The sequence below is a fragment of the Rhipicephalus microplus genome, chromosome 8 (genome assembly GCF_043290135.1).
Source record: "Rhipicephalus microplus isolate Deutch F79 chromosome 8, USDA_Rmic, whole genome shotgun sequence".
NCBI classification, from domain to species: Eukaryota; Metazoa; Arthropoda; class Arachnida; order Ixodida; family Ixodidae; genus Rhipicephalus; species Rhipicephalus microplus.
In genome coordinates, this window is record NC_134707.1 from 98,596,697 (window position 1) to 98,623,938 (window position 27,242).

The 27,242-nt window shown below is 47.0% G+C and overlaps 1 protein-coding gene across 4 annotated transcripts in view; it reads right to left on the bottom strand.

Moving 5' to 3' along the window:
• LOC119165111 (dehydrodolichyl diphosphate synthase complex subunit DHDDS-like) overlaps positions 1–9,038 on the bottom strand; it is a 44,263-nt gene extending 35,225 nt beyond the window's left edge. For 2 of the 4 annotated variants that reach the window (XR_012885751.1, XM_075872411.1), the window contains exons 1-2: positions 8,921–9,038; positions 909–1,090 (exon numbers count right to left, since the gene is read on the bottom strand). The gene's annotated coding sequence lies outside the window, so the exon portion shown is untranslated. Of the gene's footprint in view, positions 1–908; positions 1,091–7,189; positions 7,309–8,920 lie in introns of those variants that run through there. The other 2 variants (XM_075872412.1, XM_075872410.1) reach the window with 1 other exon arrangement.
• Between the last annotated feature and the right edge of the window lie 18,204 nt (positions 9,039–27,242).

Below are 27,242 nucleotides of genomic sequence, written 5' to 3' on the forward strand. Positions count from 1 at the left end.
CTCTTATGACACGCATCTCTCGATTATCTTGTTTGTACCAGTCACCTAACTTCGCCATCCATTCACGCCCCGTAATGCCAAACTTGGCATTTGTGAAGCTAGCGAAACGGCTGCGAGGGCATCTAAATGTCTTAGATAGATAGAGAGATAGATAGAAAGAAAGATAAAAAGATAGATAGATAGATGATAGATAGATAGTTAGATATAGATAGATAGATAGATAGTTACGCCCAAAGCCGCCAAAGTTCGCTAAGAAACGCCTTGCATTAAAAAAGCCAAGCTTTCCTTGGTACGAGGCGTAGCTCACCTTTCTCTTCTTCTAGCACGCGCAGTGTTCACCGTTTCTAACAGCAACCACGCGTAGTCGCCCTCGATCGTAGTCAAAGTATCAAAAGAGGACACAAGGACACAGCTTAGTGGCTGAAAGTTTTGCACGTCTTTTGCCCTCATCGCGAAGTTCGGTTGCAGCAAACGACAGCTTGACTGCCACTCTGCTACTGAAAGTGGCCACGTTTTCTTTAAGGAGTAAGGTGCAAATCATACTTCATATTTTTGTTATCCTATTCGCTGATGCACCCGGATTCCTTTTGGCACAAAATGCTTTTCTTGGTTTCCCGAGCAAGTGTAGTGATGTGAACAAGTTCAGTTGCGTTTATGGTGACGAATAACAATAAAAATCACGCAATCGCAGAAGCACAGGTAAGGAAAGACCCAGGAAGAGAATTAGTTGCGGACACAGTGTACTTTTTCAGACTTTTTCCCGGTATTTTTTTTTTACACGTGTTTCTGAACTTCTGTAATTCACGCACGCCATGTTCGTCAATTCACCCCAATAAAATTCAAAGAAGTTCCTGGCCAATGAAAACTTCGAACTCAGAAGCCTGGCGTATATACATAAATCTTCTTACCTGTGCAATGTATTGAAGCAAGATAGCGTAAACTTGGCTCAGGTTCAGTCCGTTTTTCTTGGCGAAGCGCCGGTTACCGTCAGGCGTGATTGCATCATGCCGTGGTATGATTCCCTGGCGAAGCACCCAAAGCACTACTCTGTCGTGCCAGTTCAACTTGACGTCCCAAGTTGGCGAGAACTCTGTGCGGGGAAAAAATAACTTGCAAATAAATCCTAGAGTGGAGGGGAAGGGCAAAAAATTGCGTATTGTAGCACTTAAGCTTAGTAAAACAAATACACTACATGCCTCTCTACAAAATTTTTTTGAGTATTTACATGCCCCTACATCACATTTGTGCCATATTTAAGGCCGAATGGTTTTTGTAGCGAGGTCCAGGCTTCTGCGACAGTAAGTCAGTCAGTCAATAAACTTTATTTGGTCCTGAGAAGACGAGAATGCCCCCGTCAGGGGGCACCGTCTGGGGGCCCCGCCCACGATGGCACCGGGAGGTTAAAGCTCTCGGCGACTTCGCGGGCTCTCTGGACAGCCCTTAGCTGCTGGTCATTTGCAGAGCTGGTGATAAGCTGGAGCCAGTCTTCCTCAGTGGAGGGAGACCCTGAGCCCCCGTTCAAGTCGTGACACTGCCACAGCATGTGCTGGAGGGTGCACCTCGGACAGTAGACTCTACTTCATACCCGCCTGGTGGAACAGTGGCTAAGGTGCTCGGCAACTAACCCCTATGTTACGAGTCCACTCTCGGTCGCTGTGTTCGCAGAGGTCGGTGTACTGTTCGACGCCAGAGCTTGGTAAAGAACACCAGATGGTTAAATTTTCCCCAACCTTTCACTACAGCGCCTCTCACAAACATGCCGTGGTTTTGGAACACAAAACTCAGGATATTATTATTATTATTATTATTATTATTATTTTATTATTATTATTATTATTATTACTATTATTATTATTATTATTATTATTATTATTATTATTATTATTATTATTATTATTATTATTATTATTATTATTATTATTATTATTAATATTATTGTTATTATTATTATTATTATTATTATAACTATTGATATTATATCAAAGACCAATCATTCTTACTAAGCATTTTGTCCACGTGCTGGTGATTTTGCATGTATTCAGTATTCTTCTGTATCGAGTCTGCTAGGCGTTCGCTGTATTCGGAATTCATTAGTGGTAGAGTAATTTAGGCCAATAATAGTTTTTTACTTCATTAAAGAAATGATGGTATTTTCCAGAAGGTTTCAGAATTTGTGCTCGAAAGTGTCACTATAGAGTTTTTTAAGAACTTGCCTTGTAGTAATGAAAATACAGGCATATCAAGTCCTGCACAAATTTCATAAAATACTTTTCAGAGTTAAACAATTATACACACTTTAACCTCACGTAACTACTCACTCAGCACCTTTCTCCTTCATATCATTCTCACATTGAGTTGTATTCACTGCAGAAGTCGTTCAACAGTTTGACGCCTGGAATAAGCTATGTAAGCTCGCTTCAATGTTTGATGAATTAGGGTAAATAATGAATGAGTTCCCGGCCACCATAAATGAAATTACATTTTATGGCCATTTTTCACACTTGCATGGCTTTATTAAATTCGAGAGTTAAAGAAAAGGTGGTCTTCTAAATGAACCGGTAAACTTTTTTATTCATTCTTCAGATCTTTCTAGTTTAACGCTCATCTCAATCTCTGGACAAACAAAAACAGACAGAGTAGCCGCCAAGTGTAAGTGATAAATGACACTTTTACGCAGGTACGCAGAATAATAACTGTTTGGGTTTCAAGGACTATCGGTAAGGCAAGGTTGCTATAATGAAAGCTAACCTTACTCTACCAGCTTAAATCACATGGTATTTCCTTGCATTTAGAACTTTAGAATAAAACTTTTCAATGCTAACAGATTCGTTTTTGTTAAAAAGGACCCTTCTTGTCGCCCTGTTTTGTATCTGCCTAGTTCATTCAAAACTTCATTAATAAAACTCCCTTGAGCCGCACAAGCTCTTGTTATATTTCTTCATTTGCAACGAGCTAGAAATGACTGCAACTACCTTCCTGCCTTCGTTTTCGCAATCAAACACGCTGCTGCCTGCCTGCGTTTGATAAATACTTGCCAAGTCGCCCTTGTCCATACCACCTTGTGGCCTTCTGAGTATGAAATAAAGTTAATAAAAATATGTAAACGAACAAAAAAGAGAGGGAGAAAAAATGAATAAACAACACAAGGGCTTCTGTTGAATGAATCAGCACGGTTGAATTGCTCAGTCATCTCAATGTGTGGAACATATATGCCGCCCCTGTGCAGCAAGCAGATTAGCTTGTCAGTATATGCTCCCACGCATCACAGACTAGATTTTTAGAGAAGGCACGCGGGCTGGGGGGTGACAGAGTTAGGGGCGAGTTTAGGAATTTAGCAGGTGTAAAGTGACAGCACAGAGCACAGGACCGAGTTGACTGGCGGAATATGGAAGAAGTATTTTTCCTGCAGTCGCCGTAGTCAAACTGATGATAATGATTGTGAAGATGATCATGATAATGATGATTATGATGATGATGATGATATGTACCCAAGCAACAGTGGTCATATGCGTCTTTCATGGCCTATCGGAGTGGAATGTATAACTCACGTGCAGAAAATTAATTAGAGCCCTATGCCACGGAGTGCCTTAAGACAATATTGTAATTGGCACACGCAGAAAATTGAACTTATATTTATAATCAAAATAGATGCTTACGTAGTCTTATCAACAGCACTATGGCACAGATTTTGTGCTCGCATATAAAGGAAAAAGTCTTCAATCCCGTATTAACAAGTTATCCTTACCATTTATTCACGTTTTCCTTATTTGCCTTCACAGTAACATCATATGATGAACAAACGTCAGGATTTTTTATTATATCTTGTGGTTATCTTCACACTGTTACCTTTTTGTAGACTAATAACGCACGTCGAACGTACATAAACATAAGGAAAATATAGCGCAAAGATAAGAATACTCTACAAGTGTGGGCCTCTCCCCTACCGCAGCCTCTTAGCAAACCAGAGCAGGTGAATGATCTGGTATGAGTACTCACATTGTCTACCCTGTACCAACCTTATGCTTTGATGTAAACACCTGGCGTAGGGTTAAAGTCAGAGACAAATGGAAGCTTGTGAAAGCACGAAATGAGCGCACACATGAGCACACCATCACATACGTTGTATCCTGTCGTGACGTGGAGCCGTCGCTTTGCAAAATGTGGGTTCATTTCGCAGGGTATGGCAGCACCACGTCAAGCGCACAAAGCTTGAAAGAGGAGTAACAAAACGACTGGTTGAGAATCACGAATTCGCTAAATGCGTGCCTCTCACACAGCGGCTAGCGGCGACTTCCAAGAATAATGGTCCGCGATCGTATGGCAAGTGCACAGCGATATAGGGAGTGGGGTCTTGCCTTCTGCATATGTTGTGAGAACTAACGTGCTGCCAAAATTTATTATTACGCCACATCTTCTAAAGTGCGAGAGAATGATATATGTCACTTTATACAACCACCCTGGTTTTGCTAGCCCTCTCACCTACATGCAGGGCAACGAGCTTGACAGTGCTTTGACCGGCTTTCAACGTGGACGGTCTTCCATAGACAATGTTGTTGATCTTGTCACGTCTATGCAACAGCAGAAAAGCCTAAAGAGGTTATCAGCGGCACTTTTCTTAGATATTAGGGCTGCATGTGACAATGTACTACATGAAACCATCCTGGACACCTTGGGCAGCATTGGATTGGGAGGCCGCGCTTACCAATGGATCTACAGCTATTTGAAGGACAGAATCTTCTTCGTTCAGATAGAAGATGGTGCAACAAGGCACCATCATACTTATCACGGCGTACCTCATGGTGGTGTCATAAGCCCCATACTTTTCACCCTTGCGCTCATCGGCCTCGTAAACGTCCTGCCACAGTCCGTGCATCTGTCGACCTACGCAGACGAAATCTGCATCTGGGCATCAAGGCTCTAGCGCCTACACGTTCGAGCCAGGCTTCAGAGAGCGGCTATCCTCACGTCAAGCTACCTTCAACAATGGGGAGCGGAGCTCTCATCTGCATATTGCTCACTGGTTGCGTTTACGCGCAAGACAATGACCCCACACCTCACCAGAAATAATAGACACACGATCAGCTATCAAAATACCCTCCGTTTTTTTGGGAGTAATAACAGATCGTCAGTTGTCATGGAGCCCTCACATTGCTCGCATGAAAAAGAAAATTACCACGATCACCCACGTCCTAATGTTTCTTGCGGAAAAATCAAGGGGTGTTTCGGTACGAGCTTTGCTTCAACTGTATACTGCTCTTTTTCTCGACTTCAGTGTTACAGCCTGCCCGTGCTTGGCAAGGCCCGAATAACAAACGTAGGTGTCCTCTAGTCAACAGGAGCTTGAGCACTGAGAATATGCCTCGGGCATTCGAGACGCGCATCCTCAGCAGCGACTGTCGAAATCGCTTGTGAACACCCTATCACGACCCACGTTCGTGTCGATGATTTGGAACGCACATAAGACATGCCACCCGCGGAGTCAATCGCATCACCTCACCTTTCTTCTATCTTCCAGACCACGCTCTGCATTCTGAACTATTATTCCTCCACATCGCACGGTGATTCCCAAGAACTTCACGCACACATCAAGACCACCATTACTTTTGTGGTGTCTACATTCCCTGGAAGCCCTGATAATCATTCTCGGAATTAAAAAGAAAGGAATTTGTCAATTTTGGTCTTAAAACGAGTAACACTACTGTTTCTGCGTGAGAAACACGGTGGCCGCATTGACACATTCACATTTACACAGATGGGTCAGCTACTTGAGCAAGCTCGACAGGTGCAGAGGTAGGTCAGAAGTCCGTCCCAATAAAATTCAAGTCATCGCAGCTCACATCATCTACGGCTGCAGAGCTCGCCGCCAATCGCGCCACTCTGGAGTTCCCGTTAGAAGAACTACAGCAGGCATGGTCAATCTTCTACGAATCTTCAGCAGCCCTCCAGGGCATCGCCTCGCCATATCGTCATGGACAAAATAAATAGCTATTTGCTGAAATAAGGCTGCTTCGTCACCGGGCTATAGAGAAACTGCATGACAAAGCATCTGGATGAATACCAGGCCACTGCAGCATCGATGGTAACGTAAGTGCAGATGAAGCAGCCCGGTCTGCCCACGATGATTCTCTTTGTGCAGCTACACGTTTATGAAGAATGAACGCCGCTACAAAGCTTCAATCACTTGCACAACAACTAACACTTACTCGGTGGAATTCGGCCGCATTTGCCAACGTCCGCCTTCATAAATTGAACCCTCACCTACAGCTCCGCCTTCCAACAGCAATAACCAGAGCTGAAGACACACTTCTGTGCCGTTTCTAGATAGCGATCGTCTTTACGAATGCTTATTCGTTTTGAATCAGAATAGCCAACAGCCCTACATGCAAAAACTTTGGCTGCGTGGAGAGATTTTCCCATCTTCTCTTCGGGTGTCCTCACTTCACTGTGCCAAGGACGTCCGAAAGTTATTGATAGACTTGACAATCGCCAATTGTCGGAAGAAAGGGTATTAGGACACCGGCAGAGACCGACCTCGGCACGCAAAGCGTTGAGGGCGTTGTTGCGCTTCTTGATGTCAAGTGGTCATAGAGACAGACTTTAAGCAGCGTCGTGAATGGTATTGTTGACAATCTTCCTTTTTTTTCTTAAGCGTCTCTTCTCGGTCATCTTTTATACCTCTTGACCACCTTCCAAAGCACGGTGTAGCCAGCCGGTTTGAGAACTGGCTAACCTCCCTGTCCTTCCTCCATTCTTCCTCCTCCTCCTTTTCCATACAATTTTGTGTTAGCACAACGATGATTATTTGACTAGGAGGCTGTCACGGTAATCTCACTCCAATTTTTTTAGGCACGACTCTGGTTTTCAAAAACATTCTAAACAGACAGCTTTTTCGTGTATTATTAAAATGAAGTGAAGATAACAGATATGTGAGAGTTCATGCATCTGTTACTTCAATAAATAACTTACCGAGAATGTACCTGTCGCCATAACAAGTACCTGACGTCCCTGAAGAGTTAATCTCAACCATTGTTCTAATCAGGTTGCTAAACATCCACATGTCAAAGTTGTTTTCTTGAACGTAGAATATTGGGAAAAATTTAGTTCCCCTGTCCTTGATCGCGGACAGTTGATGCGTCTCTAGCTGTGTACAGTATAACAAGATCTTCTAATAAATTCTTGTTTACCGTACCTGTTGTCTCACTTGCGGAGATGTCCATATCTGTTGTCTGATGCAAGTAAGGTCGTTTCTCTACTTCGTCTCATTCCTGACACGTCAGTGCCTACTAATACATCTGGGAGAGTTCAAAGCTATTCTTATTGCAAACAGACAACGCGAATAGTGCAAAGGGTCAGCTGGATGCAAGTGTTCGCAGTCGTAGCATGACAGCACCGTTACCTATATGCAAACAAAAGCGACAGCCACACGTGTGAGTGCACGCCTTGCTTTTTTGCTGCTTGCAACCACTGACTGCAGGTTTATTGCCTTTTCGAATTACTCTTTTTAATTATAAATATCACTACATTACTTGTCTTCTTTCTAAGCTTTTCCGAACTCAAGTTCAACGAGGGTCATTATTATTTGTTATTATTTGTTAATATTATTTAACATTGTTCATCAGTGCCCGCTCCCCTCTGCAATGCTGTAAAGCCCTGAGGGTACGACGAATGAAATGAAATAAAATGAAATTTAGAAACGAACGTCACCTAAGGTGGTAGCACATGAACATCTTTCGAATTAGACGTTTAAATATGGTGCGTCAGGGGTATGCATGCCTAATAATTCACACAATTCGAGGATGTAAACAGTACGAAACTCTGCATGATACGAATAGTCCGAAATAAAAAAAACAAAGTCATGTACAAACCATAATGTATAGTGAGGAGATGTGCGTGTGTTTCTCTAGTATATTTCATGCACTCAAAACACACCGTCATTGCACTATAATAATTTCACGTAGCTATCGCAATAGAAACCAAAAAAGCTTATTAGGCGAATCATGCGCTCACTGGACAAATAATAATGAGCACTTAATAGTGTTGCCTGTAATGAACACTGGTGTTGCCAATCCACTATATTGCTTACGGGTCTCTTACGTATTTCAAGCAGTACTAACAAGCCGGCGATCAGCACTCATTGATTATGTTTTACCAAGACAGAGTTGTACTGTTGAAGTTTTAGCGAATGATATTAGTTTTTCTTTTTTTAATATTTATGTTGTTGGTAAATAACAGCATAGTTACAGGGGTTCCATGATAAATGCGTAGCAAGTGGACATGTCAATTATGTTTGAATTTCAAAGAAGAACTGCTTCAACAATTCTAAACCACTTCCCTGGACAGCAAAACTTTGCTAGCCAAGTCGGCGAAACAGTCACTGCATGAGCGGCCACACATAAGGCAAACATAGACAGGAAAGAAGGTCTGATGAGGGCGTATTCTATTGGTAAGCTATGAAACTTCTGGTGTAGATACCCGGAATTTAAAATCTGACTAAAAATTTTTAAACAGTGTTGCACTTTAGAGACCCAAGAAATTTATAACAAAACATTGATATCCAAGACGTATTCCAGTGTGAAGTTGCTTCAACGCTTCTCAATACAGCTCTGCTCTCATAGCAACCAAAGTTTAAGCACAGACACCTAAAGAAAATTGGAGGTGCATTCTTAGGCCAGCCTGTTACTCTAGATGGTCGACAATTAGAAAGTTGAAAAAAGCGCCAAGTCATACAGTTAGCAGAAGAAGGTGACAAATGAAGAACTAACTTGTAACATATCCTTTTCCGCAACCCCACATTTCTTCCCTCGTTTGTCGTCGACAGCGCATTTCTTACAAGTGAACGAAACAGCATATATGCCCTGTATAGTTCCTTTATTTAGTCGACTTCGGAAGCAGGACCACAGAGAGATGGAATTAAGCATACCCAATGAGCTGTGATGTTGCATTTCAATCATCATTGTTGTCGCACTCGGAGCAGTAAAGTGCACAGCCGCGATCTGTAGAACAGCGCCTCTATAAATGCGCGCATTCACGTGCCGGCCACGGTCAGAGGATAACCTGCGAGAGGCTTGACGTGCGCGACTGCATGCCTTCCAAGCTGCTTATCACGTCAGTGTGGTGGTAGAAGTATTTTTGTTTTCGCGTACGTATCATGACCTGCACGTTTGGTAATAGCGGTGCCTTGTCAGAACAACACGGCACTACAATTTCCTACGATAGCTTTAAATATTTTAAGCGTCACTGTCGAGACAACAGCAATTACTATAGCTCATTTATAAGCGTACAGGCAGGCCTTTTCATTTGTGTTATGACTAAGCTGTCAAAACAGACAGAAGCCATTGTATAACCATCAAACTCTGATGCAATAAACACCGACTCATACACCTACAGTCATAAGAGAGCACTTCAAAGACCAACGACCTCACGCACACTACCTTCTTGCTGTTTTCATTTGTTTTCTTCGTTATGAATATTAGCTGCAATGTTGTTGGCATTACATAGTCCTCTAATATTAAATGTTGCTGGTACTACCTGAATAAGCTTAGTTTTCACTAGGTAGAGGCTATTGACTGTTCTCGTCGCTGTCACAGAAGTCATGAGGCGTTGTAGTGAGTAAAGACACTTTACCTAAACGTAAGAATTAAAACACCGCGTAGGCATGTTCATCGTAGGAATCTTCTGGTTAGCCCAAAAGCGCTAAGTATGTTAGTTATGGGAATGCCACCGGTCTTCGAGACTTTACCCATGCAAGGGCCAAGGTTTATTACTTGTGCTACCACATCCATAAAACAAAGGAAAGAAAAGACGCGAGAAGCAACAAGGGCAGCACGAGGCGCTCTCGCTGGGCGTATCGACCGTCGTGCTGATTCTTAATTTGCGTGCGCATAGCTAGAAAGACGTTAGCTCCACCGCAATGCAAGCGCGATTCATGGAAGTCACCGCACTCTAGCAGACGATGCGGCGAAGGCCCCGCCTACAGCTGTTACTGCACTTACGCGCTAGTTCCGAAGTACCAGCGAAAGGCGTCCCGCGGAGCCATGACCCGTGGCCACACTGTGCGGTGTTGAAGGTGGAAGTAGACACTCTCGTACGCTCGCGTGTTCACGCTTGATTCGCCCCGTACGAGAAAAAGACTTCCGCACGTCTAAGGACCTAACAAACAAGACGATGTACTATCTGTGTCAAATAAAACCCGAAACGCGGCAAGCCATCGCGATGGTATGGGCCCCGGGACCTTATAGTGGCACCTTCTAGCGTGTGACGTCCACATGAGGATTCGACTTGCAACCGTGCTGCAGTCGCTGCTGCACCTGTACGCAAATCGTTTGGTCCAGAAGAAAACTCGTCCAATTAACAGCCTTGCGAGAAGAAAATACCCCTTCAACGACTAATATCGAGTGTGATTATATTTTTGTTTTAGTTGCGGTTCATTAGACAGGTTCAAGAAATGTCTGGGATAGCCGGCGAGTGCCCCAAACCCACCGACAACATTGTGAATAAGATAGCAAAACTATGCGTTTGTGTGTTTTTCTTTGTTCGCCGTAATACCAACCAGCCCCGCCACGTTGGTCTAGTGGCTAAGGCACTCGGCTACTGAGCCGACGGTCACGGGATCGAATCCCGGCGGCGGCGGCTGCATTCTCGATGGAGGCAAAAACGCTGTAGGCAAGTGTGTTCAGATTTGGGTGCATGTCAAAGTACCCTAGGTGGTCGAAATTCCTGGAGCCCTCCGCTATACTGCATCTCTCCTAATCAAATTGTTACACAAGGCGAGGTAGATTAATGGGGGTTTTTTAATGGGCCCTGAGTCCACGATCACAGTCTAATGATGATCACCACCATGGCTCGTACCCACTCAGGGGGATCGCAGTGGAGGCAACGTCGTCTTCCTTCTCTGCCCACGCTTCCCTTGTTTTTCCCGGTAGTGATACTTTGTATCATTCCTCCTCTCTCAGACGAAGCCCTCTGGGCGAGTCATTCTTGCATCCTTGGTGTAAACGGCTTCAGGCGGGCAACATGCGTCACCTCCGTCTTGCATGAACGTCGGCCACTAGTGGTGACACGTACAATTTCGTAGTTGACCTCACTGACACGACGGAGTATCACAAAAGGACCGGCATAGTGTGCCAGTAGCTTTTGGCTCAAGCCACGTCCGCGTATTTGGGTCCACACCCACACTAGATCACCGGGGGCATAGGTTACATGCCTGTGTTGACTGTCGTAGCGAGTTTTGGATGACTCTTGCGCTGCCAGTGTACGTAAGCAGGCAAGTCGACGGGTCTCTTCCGCACGACACAAGGTTTCAGCAATTGTTAAATCGTCATGGATGACAAAAGGAAAGATAGTGTCCAGCGTATGTCGAGGTGAGCGAGCGTAGAGCAGATAGAAAGGGCTATAGCCTGTCATTTCGTGTTTCGACGTGTTAAAGGCGTACGTGACGAACGGTAATACTTCATCCCAGTTTTTGTGGTCAGAGGCGACGTACATTGACAACATGTTGATCAAAGTTCGGTTTGTGCGCTCGGTGAGACCGTTAGTTTGCGGATGATACGCAGTTGAGTGTCGGAACTTGGAGGCACACAAACGAAGTAATGATTCGACAATATCAGCGGTAAATTGTCGACCACGGTCACTTATTATCACGCGAGGAGGTCCGTGTCGGAAGATGACTGAGTTCAACAGGAACTCCGAAACCTGGACTGCCATGGCGGAGCATTCGGCAGCCGTCTCGCAGTACCGCGTCAGGTAGTCGGCGCATACAATTATCCACCGGTTACCTTTTGAGGAGCGTGGAAATGGTCCCATCAGATCAATGCCGACCTTTTCAAAAGGGGAACCGGGAGGCTTTACAGGTTGCAGGTGACCAACTGGACCCGAGGAGGGCCGCTTGTGGCTCTGGCACTGCATACAGCTGGCCACGTAGTTCTGAATTGTTTTGCTCATTTTCGGCCAATAGAACCGCTCTTTCGTGCGACTAAGTGTTCGTGCGGTGCCTAGATGGCCAGAGGTGGGGTCATCATGCGTGAGACGCAGAACAGACGTTTGGAGGGACGCAGGAACACCCAGCAGAAAGCGGGCGCCCGTCGTTTCTCTGGTAAAGAAGACCATTTCGGACGCAGAATCGGCCTTCGCTTAATGAATTTCTCGCTCCAGGGAAGAGAGCTTTCAAGCTTGGGTCATTACGCTGCTCAGCGGCGAAAGTCACGGCATCGGGAAAGCCAGACGACAGCGAAGCGATAAGGTGGTCGAAGTTATCGTCTTCACAATCTGTCGATGGTAGCGGCATTCTGGAGAGGCAATCCGCATCAGCGTGTAGACGGCCAGTCTTGTATGGGATGGTGAAGACATGTTCTTGCAAACGAATGGCCCATCGTGCGAGGCGGCCGGATGGGTCACGAAGGTTGATCAGCCAACACAGGGAATGGTGATCTGTGACGATAGTGAATGGGCGACCATAGATGTATGAGCGAAACCGTTGCACGGCAAAGACTACCGCTAGGCATTCCTGTTCGGTCACTGTGTAGTTGCGTTCAGGCTTGCTTAAAGAACGACTTGCGTACGCCACAACGTGTTCCTTCTTGCCAGAACGCTGCACGAGAACGGCACCGATACCGATGCCACTTGCATCTGTGTGAATTTCCGTGGGCGACGAAGGATTGAAGTGCCGAAGTATTGGCTGCGAAGTTAACAAACACTTCAGCTTGTGAAAAGCGGCATCACACCCGGAGGTCCACTGAAACAGGCTGTTCTTGCGTAGAAGGCTCGTCAGGGGGTGAACCACATCCGCAAACTTGGGTACGAAACCCAAACCCCAAACTTGGGTATCCCGCAAACTTGGGTACCCGCAAACTTGATACCCGCAAACTTGGGTATTGTGGTTTTGGGACGTTCAAACCCGGATGATATAACTATTACTCTTTTCACCGTACGGGTGTTTTTTTCGTTGTTTCAGTAGGTGTACCTATCTCCCACACCTAAAAGTACGTGAGCAAAGTTTGTAGTTATTCACCAGGCCCCATACCGAATTTTAGTTAGACAGTGGAAGTTGTTGGGTTTCTGATGAGGAACATTTTGCCAGAAAAATTGTTCAAATCGGTTCATCACGAGTGGAGAAAACAGGTTTTTTGAGTCGGCGCGAAACGATAATGAAAGGAGGCAAGCTCAAAACCATTCCCGATCCTCCCTGTAGCCTTCGCAAGCCAAATTTCTTCCCCACCCTCTCCAGCATCCGACCATGAGGAGACGCACGCATTACGCGCCCAAACATGTCCAACATCCAAGCACGCGAGCAGCGTTATTTTGTTGACCAACGTTATTTTGTGGCCTTCTGCCTGTTTCTGCGGGATGGTTTGGAAACGCTGGCTTAGAGCGTTGTATATGAGCACAATGAGTGGGCGAATGCGTAGGAGCGTTCTACGGCGGTCGTCTGCTCATTGCGCTGACAGCGGGGACACGAACTTATGCGAAACGCTGGCACATTAGCCCCGCCTCTTGTTGTATTTCACGGGGAAAAATGAAAGAAAAACGCGTACAAATTTTATTGCGTCTCATAACTTATTTCAGGTTTTATTAGTCTCTTGAAGCAACCAATTGATAATCTACGCATGTTGTCTAAATGATTTTTGCCTTGTCACGTGGTATACTGCTGACAACGTCAGAGAGAGTCGTCTACGTAGATGACCAACGTCACTGCATTGCCGTGTACGTAGGGCCATTCATACGTCCACGTCATGTCCTCATTCTCTAGGCGTGCGCCGGCAGAGGGGAGGGGGAGCAGCGTTCATCTTGAAACTCGACCCATTTCTGCGGCGCGTAGCGATGCAAATTTAAATTTCGGCAGACGGCATCATGAACGGCTCGTCTACGCATTGTGCTTGTCAGCTCAAAATTGTCAAACCTGGTGAGTGGTCCTCTAAGAGCGTTTCGGAAACTCCTCGTTTTCGTATGGGCGTTCAAACCCATACTCTGTCGCCGGTCTGGTAAGTGACTGGTCTGCGGCGAGAATTGTACCGGCTTGCGCCGTATTCTTGTTGCTGCTGGATTCGCAAGCGTGCTAGTTGCCTTGCTTCTTGCGCTGGTTCTGTAAACATCGGGGCGTCCAGTTCAATGTCGTGGCATTCGTGCGCTAGCATCGCATCTAACATCGTTCGTACTTCTCTTCCATGAATTAGGCTTAATGGGGTCATCCGGGTTGTTTCTTGCTTGGCCGTGTTGTATGCAATCGTGATATATGTCAAACTTTTGTCCCAAGTTTTGTGTTTGACGTCTACATACATTGAAAGCATTTCTTCAGTTGTGTTATTCATACTCTCTGTAAGCCCGTTCGTTTGCGGGTGGTAGGCGGTGTTCTTACGATGGGTTGCTCCACTCAGCATGAGGACTTGATTCAAAAGAGCTGCCGTACATGCGGTTCCTCCGTCTGTGATTACGACGCTTGGTGCACCATGCCGCAGAACAACATTCTCGATGAAAAATTATGTTACCTCCGCTGCTGTATATCCCGGAATATACTTTTTTCAGCATAATGGGTAAGGTAATCAGTTGCGACAATAACCCAGCAGTTTTCGGCAGTAGAAGTAGGAAGTGGGCCCAAATAATCCATGCCCATGTGGTCGAATGGTGTTCTTGGGACCGGCACGGGCTTCAGCAGGCCAGTTGGTTTTTTCAGCGGTGACTTCCATCACTGGCAGTCGAGGCAAGTACGAACATGGTGCTTTGCGGCTATGGTCAGTCCTGGCCAGTAGTAGCGTCCGTACTCCAGCCAACGTTCTCGTGCAACGTAAGTGGCCTGAAGTCACCTCATTGTGGCATGCGTCGAGTATTTCGGAGCGAAAGATCCAGGCAGATCCAGTTGAAGAGAAGTTTCTTTTCTATAGTACTCCGCCCCGTAAGCAAAATGATGACAGTGCTCTTACGAAAACAGTTGGTGCGTTTTGATATCTTCCGTTCAGGTAGGTAATTAGGGCAAGTAGCTCAGGCTCGCGACGTTGTTACTGCGCTATGACGGTCGTGTCAAGCACAGCGAGAAATGCTGTTTCCTCCTCATCGGTTGAGTTGCCGATTCAATAGGTGAGCGGGATAGAAAGTCAGCGTCCAGGTGGCGGATCCCTGACTGTGTACGACCGTCATGTCCTACTCCTTAAGCCTGAAACTCCAACGCGCTAATCGCCCAGTAGGATCTTTAAGATTTGTCAACCAACACAGTGAATGGTGGTTGCTGATGACTTGAAAGGGCGGCCGTATAAATACGAGCGAAATTTTGTGACCGCCCATACCACGGCAAGGCATTATTTTTCAGTCGTGGAGTAATTAGTCTCGGCGCTTGTTAGTGTTCGGCTTGCATAGGCGATTACTCTTTCTGTGCCTTCTTGCAGATGCACAAGCACAGCTCCCAAACCAACATTGCTGGCATCAGTGTGGAGCATCGTTGGGGCTTTCTCATAAAAGTGGGCAAGCACTGGAGGCGTCTGTAGTCACTGGCGCAGGTTCTTTAAAGCAGCTTACTCTTTATTGCTCCAGTGGAAGGCAATATCTTCTCTCGTGAGGCAGGTTAACGGTGATGCGATGCATGCAAAGTCCGCGATGAATCGTCTATAATACGCACATAGTTCAAAGAATCGTCGGACAGCCTTCTTATCAGTCGGCACCGGGAACTGTGAAACAGCTGCGATCTTTCAGGATCAGGACGAAAGCCTGCGTGACTGACAACGTGGCCAAGAAATTGCAGCTCTTTGTAACAAAAGTGGCACTTTTCGGGCTTCAACGTCAAGCCCGCGGAACGCATTGCTTGTAAAACTGCCTCAAACCTTTTAAGGTGCTGGTCAAATGTTGCGGCAAAAACTACGACATCATCAAGATTCACAAAGCAGATTTTCCTCTTCAACCCAGAAAGTACGGTGTCCATGAGTCTTTGAAAGGTAGCAGGCGCTGAGCATAAACCAAAGGGCAAGATTTGAAAATCATATAAGCCATCTTGTGTCACAAATCTTGTGGTCTCTCGGGTCTACCTCGATTTGCCAATATCCACTCTTCAAGTCCATTGATGAAAAGTAACGAGCATGTGGAAGTCTGTTGAGAGAGTCATCTATACGAGGAAGTGGATACACATCTCTCTTTGTCACCTGATTGAATTTTCAGTAACATACACAGAAGCGCAGACTGCCATCTTTTTTTAGCGAGGACTACAGGTGACGCCCATGGGCCTTTTGAGGGCTGAATGACGTCATCATTCTGCGATTTGTCGCCTTGCTCTTGTATCACTTTGCGTTCTTTTGGAGCCACGCGATAGGGGTTTTGGTGAATTGGTCTCACCATGTCCTCGGTAGTTATCCGATGCTTAGTTAGAGACGTGCGGCCGACTCTCGATGTTGTCGAAAAGCCGTCTTTGAATTCGGCCAGTAGCTCAAGAAGCCTCTTTCGCTTGTTCTTAGGCAAAGTAGTTCTAACGTCAAGAACTGGTGTTGAATCAAGTTTTGGCACCTCGTCGACTACTGCCAAGCAGCCTTCTGCGTCTGTGATATTGTCGAAGTAAGCGACGGCCATGCCTGTTGGAAGGTGCCGGCACTCACCACTAAAATTTGCCAGAAGCAAGTCCGTGCGTCCAGTGGCGACACTGACAATACATCTTGCGACGGAAATGCCGTGTAAGAGGAGAAGCGATCTTATTTGGTCTGCAACTCCTTCACCACCAAACTGGACAGCGCCTGCCACAGAAACAAGCGTGCATGACCGAGGAGTGAGAACCACATCGTCATCAGTTAGACGCAGCTGGTTTGGTCGCGCCTGTTGACAATCAGGTGCGCCCGATCTGTTGCGGAACATAAACAAACTGTCTAGGATATTGATGGCGGCGCCGTACTCTCGTAAGAAGTCCATACCAAGAATTGGATTCTTGCAGCATGCGGCGAGAACGACAAACGACGCGACGAAAGAAGAACCTCCTATGTCGATTCTCGCTGTGCACCTTCCAGAAGGCATCAATAACTGACCACCTGCCGTCCTCACTTGAGGGCCTGTCCACGGCTTCTTCACTTTCTTGAGGCGGATGGCAAGGTCTAGACTGATAATAGAAAAGTCGGCACCGGTGTCGACTAAGGCCGTTACTTTCTGGCCGTCAAGAAAAACGCTAAGGTCGGTGGTCACAATGTCATCGCTCCCACGTCTTGTCGGCTTTACAGCGTCGCGTAATCGGGGATATTCATCGTCATCTTCATGGCTTGCAACAATACCCCCGAAGGTCGCCGCCTGCAGTTTCCCCAGCGCGGGCTGGCTACCTTCTTGCGCTAAGGTCCGTGGAGGTACGTCGGTGTGACGAAGGTGAATGAGCGGGATTGATGTCCCAAACCTGGCTGGTGGGTAGGTATTGCCTCCTCGTCAGAAGTACGGTAGTCATAAATGTGAGAACGGGCTTCTTGGAAAGAGGCGTCCTCCCGGCGTGGTAGGTATTCTTCGTTCGCACGTCAATCGTCAGACCACGTTCGATGAGGGCGGAACGAATCACTGCGGTACCAGCATGGACGGGCAATATCACCTTCACCTACGCAGTTAAAGCATAGTGGACTTCGATCGCTTGTGCACCACACGTCTGTTCTTTGGAGCGGTGGACGTCTCAGCCTCTCTTCTTGCGATGATGTCCATGGTACTGCTGTGGACGGCTGGTGGTACGTCGGTTGCCTTGGTGGTCGGCTCAGGGTCTCCTTTTGCGGTGGTGACCAAGGGGCCGTCGGCACAGGGTGGTATTGGGGCTATATACCAAATAGTGCACGTCGGAGAGCGTTGGAGTAGCTCATGGGATGGTGCTCGTCATCAGGACCAGCGGTAGAAAGTGCGTGGTGGATTTCGTCGCGCGTACCAGTTCAGCGACGGACGCAATGGGGGTTCGAGCAACCGGAGTCTCGAACTTTCGTAGTTCTTCGCAAACTATCTTCTAATGAAGTCTCGCAGGGAGCTTTGATTCTCAGGTATGGCTGCAGCATTGATTGGGGCGCTGCTAGTCATTCGATGATACTGCCTGCATCGTTCATGAAGGGTTCACTCAATAGCCGTAGCCTCCTTGATAAAGTCAACTACGGTACTTGGAGGGTAGCGCAGTAGCCCGGCGAAAAGTTGCTCGTTAACGCCACGCTAAGGTAGCTCAACTTCCTGTCTTCACGCATGTTCGGGTCAGCTCGACGAAAAAGACGAGTCATATCTTGAGCGAACATAGCAACGCTTTCATTTGGTTTTGGAACCCGTAGCTCCAACAGCTGCTGCGCTTGCTCGCGTCGATTGACATTGGTGAACGTGTCGGCATGTTGTTGTCGGAAGTCGCCCCATGTTAACAGACTGGCTTCCTTGTTCTCATACCAAATTTTCGCACCGTCGTCAAGGCAGAAATAGGCACGTGAGAGCTTTTCATGTTCAGGCCAAAGATTAATCTTCGCAACACGCTCATAGTGCTCAAGCCAGTCGTCAACATCTTCATGGGCGCCGCCACTAAAGTGATCGGGAACTAGAGGTTAACAGATGGCTACCTGTAAAGGCTGTGTCGGCGGGGGGCCTTGGAGTCCCGGTTGCGGAGTGGCGTTGGCTATTTGGAGAGGTAATCGGCACCTGCGAGGTTCCGTGGAAGGAGTGAACTCTGGCGCGAGACCTATCAGCCGCCGACTGAACGGGTGCACGGGAGTTGCAATGGGTGGCAATGCGCACAAACTAGAGGAACGGCTCCCAGTGGGAGTATGGAGCATTAGGTAGGGTTGCGGCCCAGTACCTCCACCAGTGTCGCGGTACAGCGCGACCAAAAGGCAGATAGACGTGGACGCAGCGATTCTCAGCAGCCGAACAGCAAGATCACTCACATTCTTTGTATTCTTTCAACCAGAGCTCCACTACCTGGTGTCCTCCAAATCCCCTTATCGTCGTTTTTGTCCTCTAGTACAGCCCCGCCGCGGTGGTCTAGTGGTAAGGTACTCGGCTGCTGACCCGCAGGTCGCGGGTTCGAATCCCGGCTGCGGCGGCTGCATTGCTGGTGGATTGATTGATTGATTTGTGGGGTTTAACGTCCCAAAACCACCATATGATTATGAGAGACGCCGTAGTGGAGGGCTCCGGAAATTTTGACCACCTGGGGTTCTTTAACGTGCACCCAAATCTGAGCACACGGGCCTCGACATTTCCGCCTCCATCGGAAATGCAGCCGCCGCAGCCGTGATTTGAACCCGCGACCGGCGGGTCAGCAGCTGAGTACCTTATCCACTAGACCACCGTGGCGGGGCGCATTTCCGATGGAGGCGGAAATGTTGTAGGCCCGTGTGCTTAGATTTGGGTGCACGTTAAAGAACCCCAGGTGGTCGAAATTTCCGGAGCCCTCCACTACGGCGTCTCTCATAATCAAATGGTGGTTTTGGGGCGTTAAACACCACATATCAATCAATCCTCCAGTACACACGCGTCAATTTAATAGTTTATATATATATATATATATATATATATATATATATATATATATATATATATATATATATATATATATCTTGTGAGGAAACGGTTTATTCAGCCAGGCTTGAGCTAAATTACGCTGGTGATGATATTTACAGATGAAGATGTACAGGTGATGTTATCAAAGAGAATAAAGAGTCATTCGCTTGTCGTGCTCACGCTGATTCCCCCACGCAGTGAAAGCGGCCGCCTGGTCGCTTGACAGTATTATGAAATGCGTCGTGCATAAGGCTTCAAACGAGATACGTGAACTATCTCTGATCCTCGGCAACGATGATCAGCATTAGCGCTAAAAGAAGAAACACGGTATTTGACAAGAGATGTCTGTTCGACCATCGTGTACGGCCCAATGAAGCGACTGATGAAATATTCGCATAGGCCGGAGACGCGTAGTGGATTCCATAGAAGAACTTCGTCACCAGGGGAAAAACTCACAACATGGCGAGACGAGTCGTAGTGAGATTTTCGAGTGTCTTGAGAGAGGCCGGTGTTACCACGGGCCTGGTGACGGCAGTGTGCGAATCGAGATAGAAATTCTTTATAGAAAGGAGCCCTCGAGGGTGCAGGGACCGAAAGGAAAGAGACATCCAGAGCTAAACTCGGCAAGCGACCATGGACGAGAAAAAAATGGAAAAAAGCTGGTAGTGCGTTGAACAACCCTATTATAAGCGAATGTCACGAAGGGTAGAATAGCAACCCAGTTCGTGTGGTTGAGGTGAATTTACATGGCGATCATGTCCAATAGGGTCCAATGAAAGCGTTCAGTCAATCCGTTTGTCTGCGGGTGGTAGCTACAAGTGATCTTGCGAACAGTGTTCGAGGCACGCAAAACTTGCTCGACAATGGAAAAGAGAAGGACTTTGCCACGATCACTCAGAAGAATGCGTGGAGCTCCATGACGCAAAAAGATGTGGCGAAGAAAGAAATCGGCGATCTCAGTGGCAGTGTCAGTTGGTATAGAATCTGTTTCTGCGTAGCGGGTAAAGTGGTCGACGGCCGTGACAATCCAGCGATTCCCATTGGATGATATGGGAAGAGGGCCATGCAAGTTGATTCCAACGAATTCAAAAGGTGAGGCGGGACTAGAAAGAGGTTGCATTAAGCCAGACGGAGCAGTTGTCAGTCGTTTTCGCCATTGGCAATGGACACAGGAGGCAACGTACTTAGCGATGGCTGAAGAGAGGCCAGGCCAAACACAACGACGTCGTATTTTGTCGTAAGTCTTGACATAGCCTAGATGAGTGGCGGTTGCATCATCATGAAAGGCTTCCAGAACTTCACGTTGCAAAGAACTTGGGATGACAGGTACCAACTTGTTGCCATCGATGTGGTAGATGTAGTGACATAAAGCATCACCGACAAGCTTAAATTGTTTAAGTTGTTAACGGATTCTGGCATTTGGAGGAGTAGTAGAGCCGGTCAAGCGGTCAGCAATGGTGCGGCAGTATGGGTCGAAACCTTGTTGTGAAACAAGGGCGGATAGGGTGGCAGGTAATGAACTTAGCGCTGCGATTGGAGAGGTGCTATCGTTTTGGAGTATCGATGGTGAGTGGCTTCCGCTGGGCAAAGGATAGCGCGATAGAGCATCAGCACCTTGATGCTTCTTCCCAGATCTGTGAGCGACATCGAAATCATACTCCTGTAAGCGAAGCGCCCAGCGACCGAGGCGACCCGATAAGTTTTTCAGCGATGAAAGCCAGTATAGGGCGTTATGTCGGTCACGACGGTAAAATGACGGCCGTGAAGATATGGTCGGAATCTTTGCATTGCCCAAACAACAGCAAGGCACTCCTGCTCGGTGATAGTGTAGTTTTTTCTGGAGCGGTAAGAGCACGACTTGCGTAAGCAACCACGCGTTCGCATGAGTTTTTGTCACGTTGCAAGAGTATCGCACGAAGACCATGACTACTTGCGTCGGTGTGAATATGGTGGGTGCGGTGGAATCGAAGTGGCACAGTACCAGATCCGACGTGAGGGCATATGAAGGAGACGTTCCTTGCGAGGAGTATGGAGCGGAGACGCAAGTTCCGCGAAGCCGTGTATGAAGCGCCGGAAGTAAGAAGATAACGCAAGAAAGCTGCGCAGGTCCTTTTGACGTAGTGGACGAGGAAAATCGAGGACGGCGTTAAGCTTCTCGGGGTCAGGCCGAATTTCTTCTTTGCTGACAAGGTGGCCGAGAACCTTGATTGTCTTGCTAGCACAGATACATTTCTCGGTGTTAAGCTGTAGACCGGCTTTTGCAAGGCATGTGAGGATTCGTCAAGACGTTGTAGATGCTGCGAGAACGTGCATGAAAACACTACTATGTCATCGAGATAGCACAGACACGTTTTCCATTTCAAACCACGCAATACGCCGTCTATCATGCATTCGAAGGTGGCGGGCGCATTACAGAATCCAAAAATCATCACATTAAACTCGTACGACCCATCTGGCGTTGAGAAGGCGGTCTTCTTTTTATCAGACTCCGACATTAGTATCTGCCAGTAGCCTGACCCAAGGTCGAGGCTAGAAAAATACTCTGCACCCTGTAACGAATTGAGTGCATCGTTGATCCGGGGGAGGAGATAAACATCCTTGCGCGTTATTTTGTTTAGCGCACGGTAATTGACGCAGAAACGCACTGTCCCATCTTTCTTTTGAACGAGAACAACTGGGGATGACCAGGGACTCGAGGAAGGACGTATGATGTTGCGCCGTAGCATGTCTGAGACGTTTTCCTCGATGATCTTGCGTTCTGCCTGAGACACGCGGTATGGACGCCGATGTACAATACGAGAGCCGTCAGTCTGGATGCTGTGAGTAGCGGTGGTAGTCATGCTGAGGGCGGGCAAGTTCACGTCAGTTATAGAACGGTGTCGATTTAACAGGGCGAGCAAATCTTCAGTTTGATCAGGTGTTGAGTCAGTGCTTATGGTTGCCGACACAGGTGTGGAAGAGGCATTGAGTGGCAGTGATTGTGACTTTGGGACATCGTTGTGGTTGTTGTTCGGAAGAGTAACAAACGCAACAGGCTCACTGTCGACCGCGCAAGATACTCTTGAGCCACAGGGGAGCAGTAAACACTCGAGCGTTTGATTTATGGCGGTTAGGTACGTAGACCCATCGAAGAATCGAATAATCCGAGTGTGATCACAATGCTCCTACGTAGGGTATAGCTGTGAGGGAGAATTAGTACGTCACCATCCACATTGTCGGTGCAATTAATACTTATTATTTCTTTGATGTATTGCCGAAAAACATAATCTGACGTGGTGACAAGGCGGACGCGTCCATCGTGTTCAAGTGGAGAAGAGTCAGTGGCATTTAGATGCAGCAGGCGCTGATGACAAGATATGAAAGTGGACTCACAAGACAAGAAATCCCACCCCAGAAAGAGAGAGTGGGTGCACTCACAAAATACCACGAAAACAATGTGATGACGAATGCCTTCTATGCAGACACGAACGGTACACTGTGCAAGTGGACAAATGAGACCGTTTGTCACCGCACGTAGAGGTGGGCCGCCACAACGTGTGGTGACTTTTCGAAGGCGGGAACAAAAATCAGCACGAATAATCGAAACGGCAGCGCCAGTGTCTACAAGAGTCTCAACGCGTACACCTTCTACAAACACTACTATCAAATTCGATGGCCGCTCTGGAGGATTTGTTAGCTGTCCAGTGGATGCAGTTTTCCCGCCTAAAATGGCATTGGGGAGTTTTCCGCGTGGGCGTTCGTGGAATGGGAGGCAGACCACAGAGGCGACACTGAATGGCGACCTGGCGAAGGCGACCTGTGGCGAGACGTACGGGAATTCCCAGGCATGTCAGCATGGTAGGTAGGAGACGGTGAACGGTAATAGGACGATCGGGAGGGTGGTCGTAGGTAGTTTATGGTCGTACGGAAGCTTCGTTGTTCTTCAGAAGCGTAGCCACGTTGCTCGTCTTGTTGGCGCCTTCGACAAAACCAAGCGATATGTCCTCGATAGCCGCAGTAGTAACAGAATGGTCGAGGTGGGCGCTGAGGTGCGTAATAAGGGGTGCACGCACTGGCGGTGATAACGAAGCTACAGGCGTATGGTCTGCTGTTGTAGGCACAGAAACGGTGGGTGCGGCACAGAGCGCGGCATCTTCGGCGTACGTGCGCGTCTGGCGCTCGCAGGGACCGTTGGAACACGTCGGATGCGATGCGGAGGCGATCTCTTGTTTCTTCAGGTTTCGCAAGCTATCTTTTTCAGAAGGAAAAGTAACTTCCGCAGCACAGGAAGAGCAGCGCCCGTGCAGCTCTTCACGAACGATGTCGCGAATAAGCGCACGCAAGTCGAGGGGTGCAGGCAAAGGAACGTCGGTGGCATCGTAGCAAAGGCGAAGAGACTGAAGCTCGTCAAGTCGCTGACAGATGGTTATCACGTCCTGGGTGGTGGCAGGATTTTGCGTGGCGAGGGCGTTAAAGGCGACGGTGTTAATGCCTTTATTAATGTGGCGTATTTGGTCGTTTTGAGACATGCCGGTGTTAACGCGCTTGCACAGTGCAAGGACATCCTCAATATAAGAGGTGTAATATTCACCCGGCAGCTGCGTGCGTTCAGCGAGCTTCTTCTTTGCTACTTCAGTGCGAACTGCAGGGGCACCAAATATCTGACGAACTTGCTGTTCGAAAGTGTCCCAGTCGGGAAGATCCGGGAGGTGGTTCCAGAACCAAGTTTTGGCAACATCGGACAAGTAAAATGGTACGCTGCGCAACTTCTGTGGATTGTCCCACCTGTTCAATTCGCTGACGAGGTCGTAGTTCTTGATCCAGTCTTCGACATCATCGCCTCGGAGACCGGAAAACACAGGTGGATTACGCAGGCAATGTTTCTGGGCGGAGTGGGTGGCGGTGGCTGCGGTAGGATGGCGACGTTGAATGGGTCGGGGTTTTCTTAGGCCGCCATGGCAGGGGGTTTTATGCGACGACCCGAGTGGAGCTCCAGCGAGAACAGGCGAGAGGACTTGAGGGAACGAAAAGCACCGTCCACCATTTGTGAGGAACCGGTTTATTCAGCTAGGCTCGAGCTAAATCACGCTGGTGATGATATTTACAGATGAAAAAGATGTACAGGTGATGATGTTATCAAAGAGATTAAAGAGTCATTCGCTTGTCGTGCTCACAGCACTTATACAAAAATCCGGAAAGCTACCTTTATGCCCTCTGCTCCATGAGTCGACTCACTCAGACTCGGGTCAAGCCGCGAGCCACGTTGATAAAAATGTTGGTGAGTTTGAGTTTGGTTGGGAAAAAGTTTAGCGAATCTGAGTCTCATTGAGTCCGGTTGAGGCTAATATTGGCAAATCTGAGTTCTAGTGAGCTTTTATAGCATGAATGTGTCTTTAGTGAGTTGAAAAGCCTGGCAACCTACGCAGTGCATTACTTTTTGTCAAGTACGGCAGAAGTGTCAAGGAATAAAAGCTGTCCACCATTATTCGGCATTTATTCTAATCAGATTCATTGAATTTATTTCTATAAACTACCAGATATTGTGGAGCATACATAACAAAGTCGCCTCAAGTCACACCTGCAATTGTCATCTGCTCAAGCACATGATAATAGTAACAGTGGGTGCGGTTTAGCTTATATGTGCCATTATTGTCTTTAAGAGGCATAAGCCTTCAATACATAGTTCTTTAAGGTCTTTCATTGAGTAGGGGCACTTTATTTCAATGATGCCATGAGCTTCTTCTTCCTAGGGGTCCCATACCCCACGATCGGGAGTGGCACAAAGCCCCAGGCATTCTGGGTCCACGACAAGGCCACAGTGAAATGTATGGATGTTGTGCCTGATCGTGCGCAGCATTGTTTCATATTTCTGATTAGCCATAGCTTCACTTGAAACTCGATACTTGAAACGGCAGTAATTTTCAGGCTTAGTCATGAATGCATTACACGATAAAATCAACCTTTTGCAGTGCATACAAGGTGTGTAGATATGTTAAACAGAGCATGCAGAGCTACGCCTTTTTCAAGGTTTTTTTTAGTAATGTGATAACAGAGACATGACTGTCCTTTGTTCATAACATTGCACCTGTGCATTCATTACTGTAGGTAGTTTATAGCCACTTATGTTTACTGGAAGTTGTGCTACGTATAGCAGGTGTAAACAGGACATAGGAACGTATTTATATAGGTTTACACTGTGTTGCTGTACCACTGTACCATATCTTCTTGCTTTCTTACAAACCAACTTTTTCAGTAAAATGTTCAACTAATATTTACTGTAGGGCTCTTACTCGAGACAAATCTCTGTGAGTGGTGGGGACTTGCAGGCCTTTCTCTGTCTACTTTACACTAGAGACAACAACAAGGTTAGATGCCATTAGGCGGTCTTTGTGAGCATGTTCCATGTTGTACTGTTGCTCTGCTGGCGAGAAGTAGGCTCAAGCTTTCGAGCTTCGTCAACAGACATCACGAGAGCCTGCATATAAAGGTGCAGCACATGTTGAGGTTAACACAAAAATTGCCAATAAAATCACACTTTGCCTGTTTGCTAAAACGAACAAAAGCAGTTGTATAATTAGGTTGCTTAGTATAAGTTATGTTTATAGGACGTGACAAAAGCGCAAAATAGAAAATAGGTTCTACCTAGAAGTAATGCACAATATTTTTGTTTTCCATGCTTTATTTTATGCTACACGTATTCTATTCATGGACCCTACTGGTAAGGGTTTTGTTAAAGCTGCTGAGTTTCCACCAGCACGAAAGCCTGCATATGAGGGTCCAGCACGTTACACGTACAAAATAGCTTTATATTTTTAAACCATTAAAGCTGAAGATACATGGAGTATGAAGGAGTGGAAGTTGGTCAGTGAACACTTTATGGTGTAACAGATGCCCAAAGAATGGTACGTGCTATGTAGGAGGAAGGCACAGAAGACGCAGAAGTCGTTCACTTTATACTGTTTTTGTATTTTGTGCCATTCACCATTCCAACAGGTATTTAAATACATGTGTTTGCCTCGATTACAGCTTGCTCTGGTGGTGGCAGGCCCACACACGACACAATAGTGTGCACAGTTTTTTCAAAAAGTGCTTTCACAGCAGGTGTCGGCACGGGTGTCAGCTGTGTAGCTGAACCCCGCTGAATTTCTTGCCACAAATAGGTCTTGAAGTCATGAGAGACAAGCGGTTTCCGGCTCCACAAGAGGCAGCCTACACATGTGTCGCCAAACATGCTGTCTGCTTTTGTCTTTGCACTAGACTTCCAGTATCCCAGAAGTGGACTCTTAGTATGGGCAGCCGTCTCGATTGCAAACTGTTTTGCCGCTCCTTGAACCTCTTTTAAGGACCTCGGTCTTTCTTTGACCTCATAAAGACGTGACTAAAGAGGGTAAGAGACGCCTTCTGGCCTTGCGGCTCTCCAAATTATGTCATCAACGCTGAAAGCCGGTATTTCCTGCCCTCGGGGCCACCTCCACATTTGTGGAAGTTGTGTACATGATAGTTCTGGTGGTGGCTCCACATATCCATTTGTGATAAGGAGCATAAGAACTTTCAATAGTCTTGCTACATGGTGACACGCTCCATTTTCTCTGGCGGCACATTTGCATACACTATCTTGCACGTAGCCATCATGTGTCACTGCGGCGGACACGATGTATGGTGTTGCCGTCTTCTTATGGCTTCTGAAGCACTTCGCGCGTACGTGCTACAGTGTGGAATTCTGCGTCGGAGTACAAAGAACGAGTTAACATCTGCTGTCGCCAGCAAAGCGCATACATGCGACAGGAAATGCAGATGCATCAAGATAGACG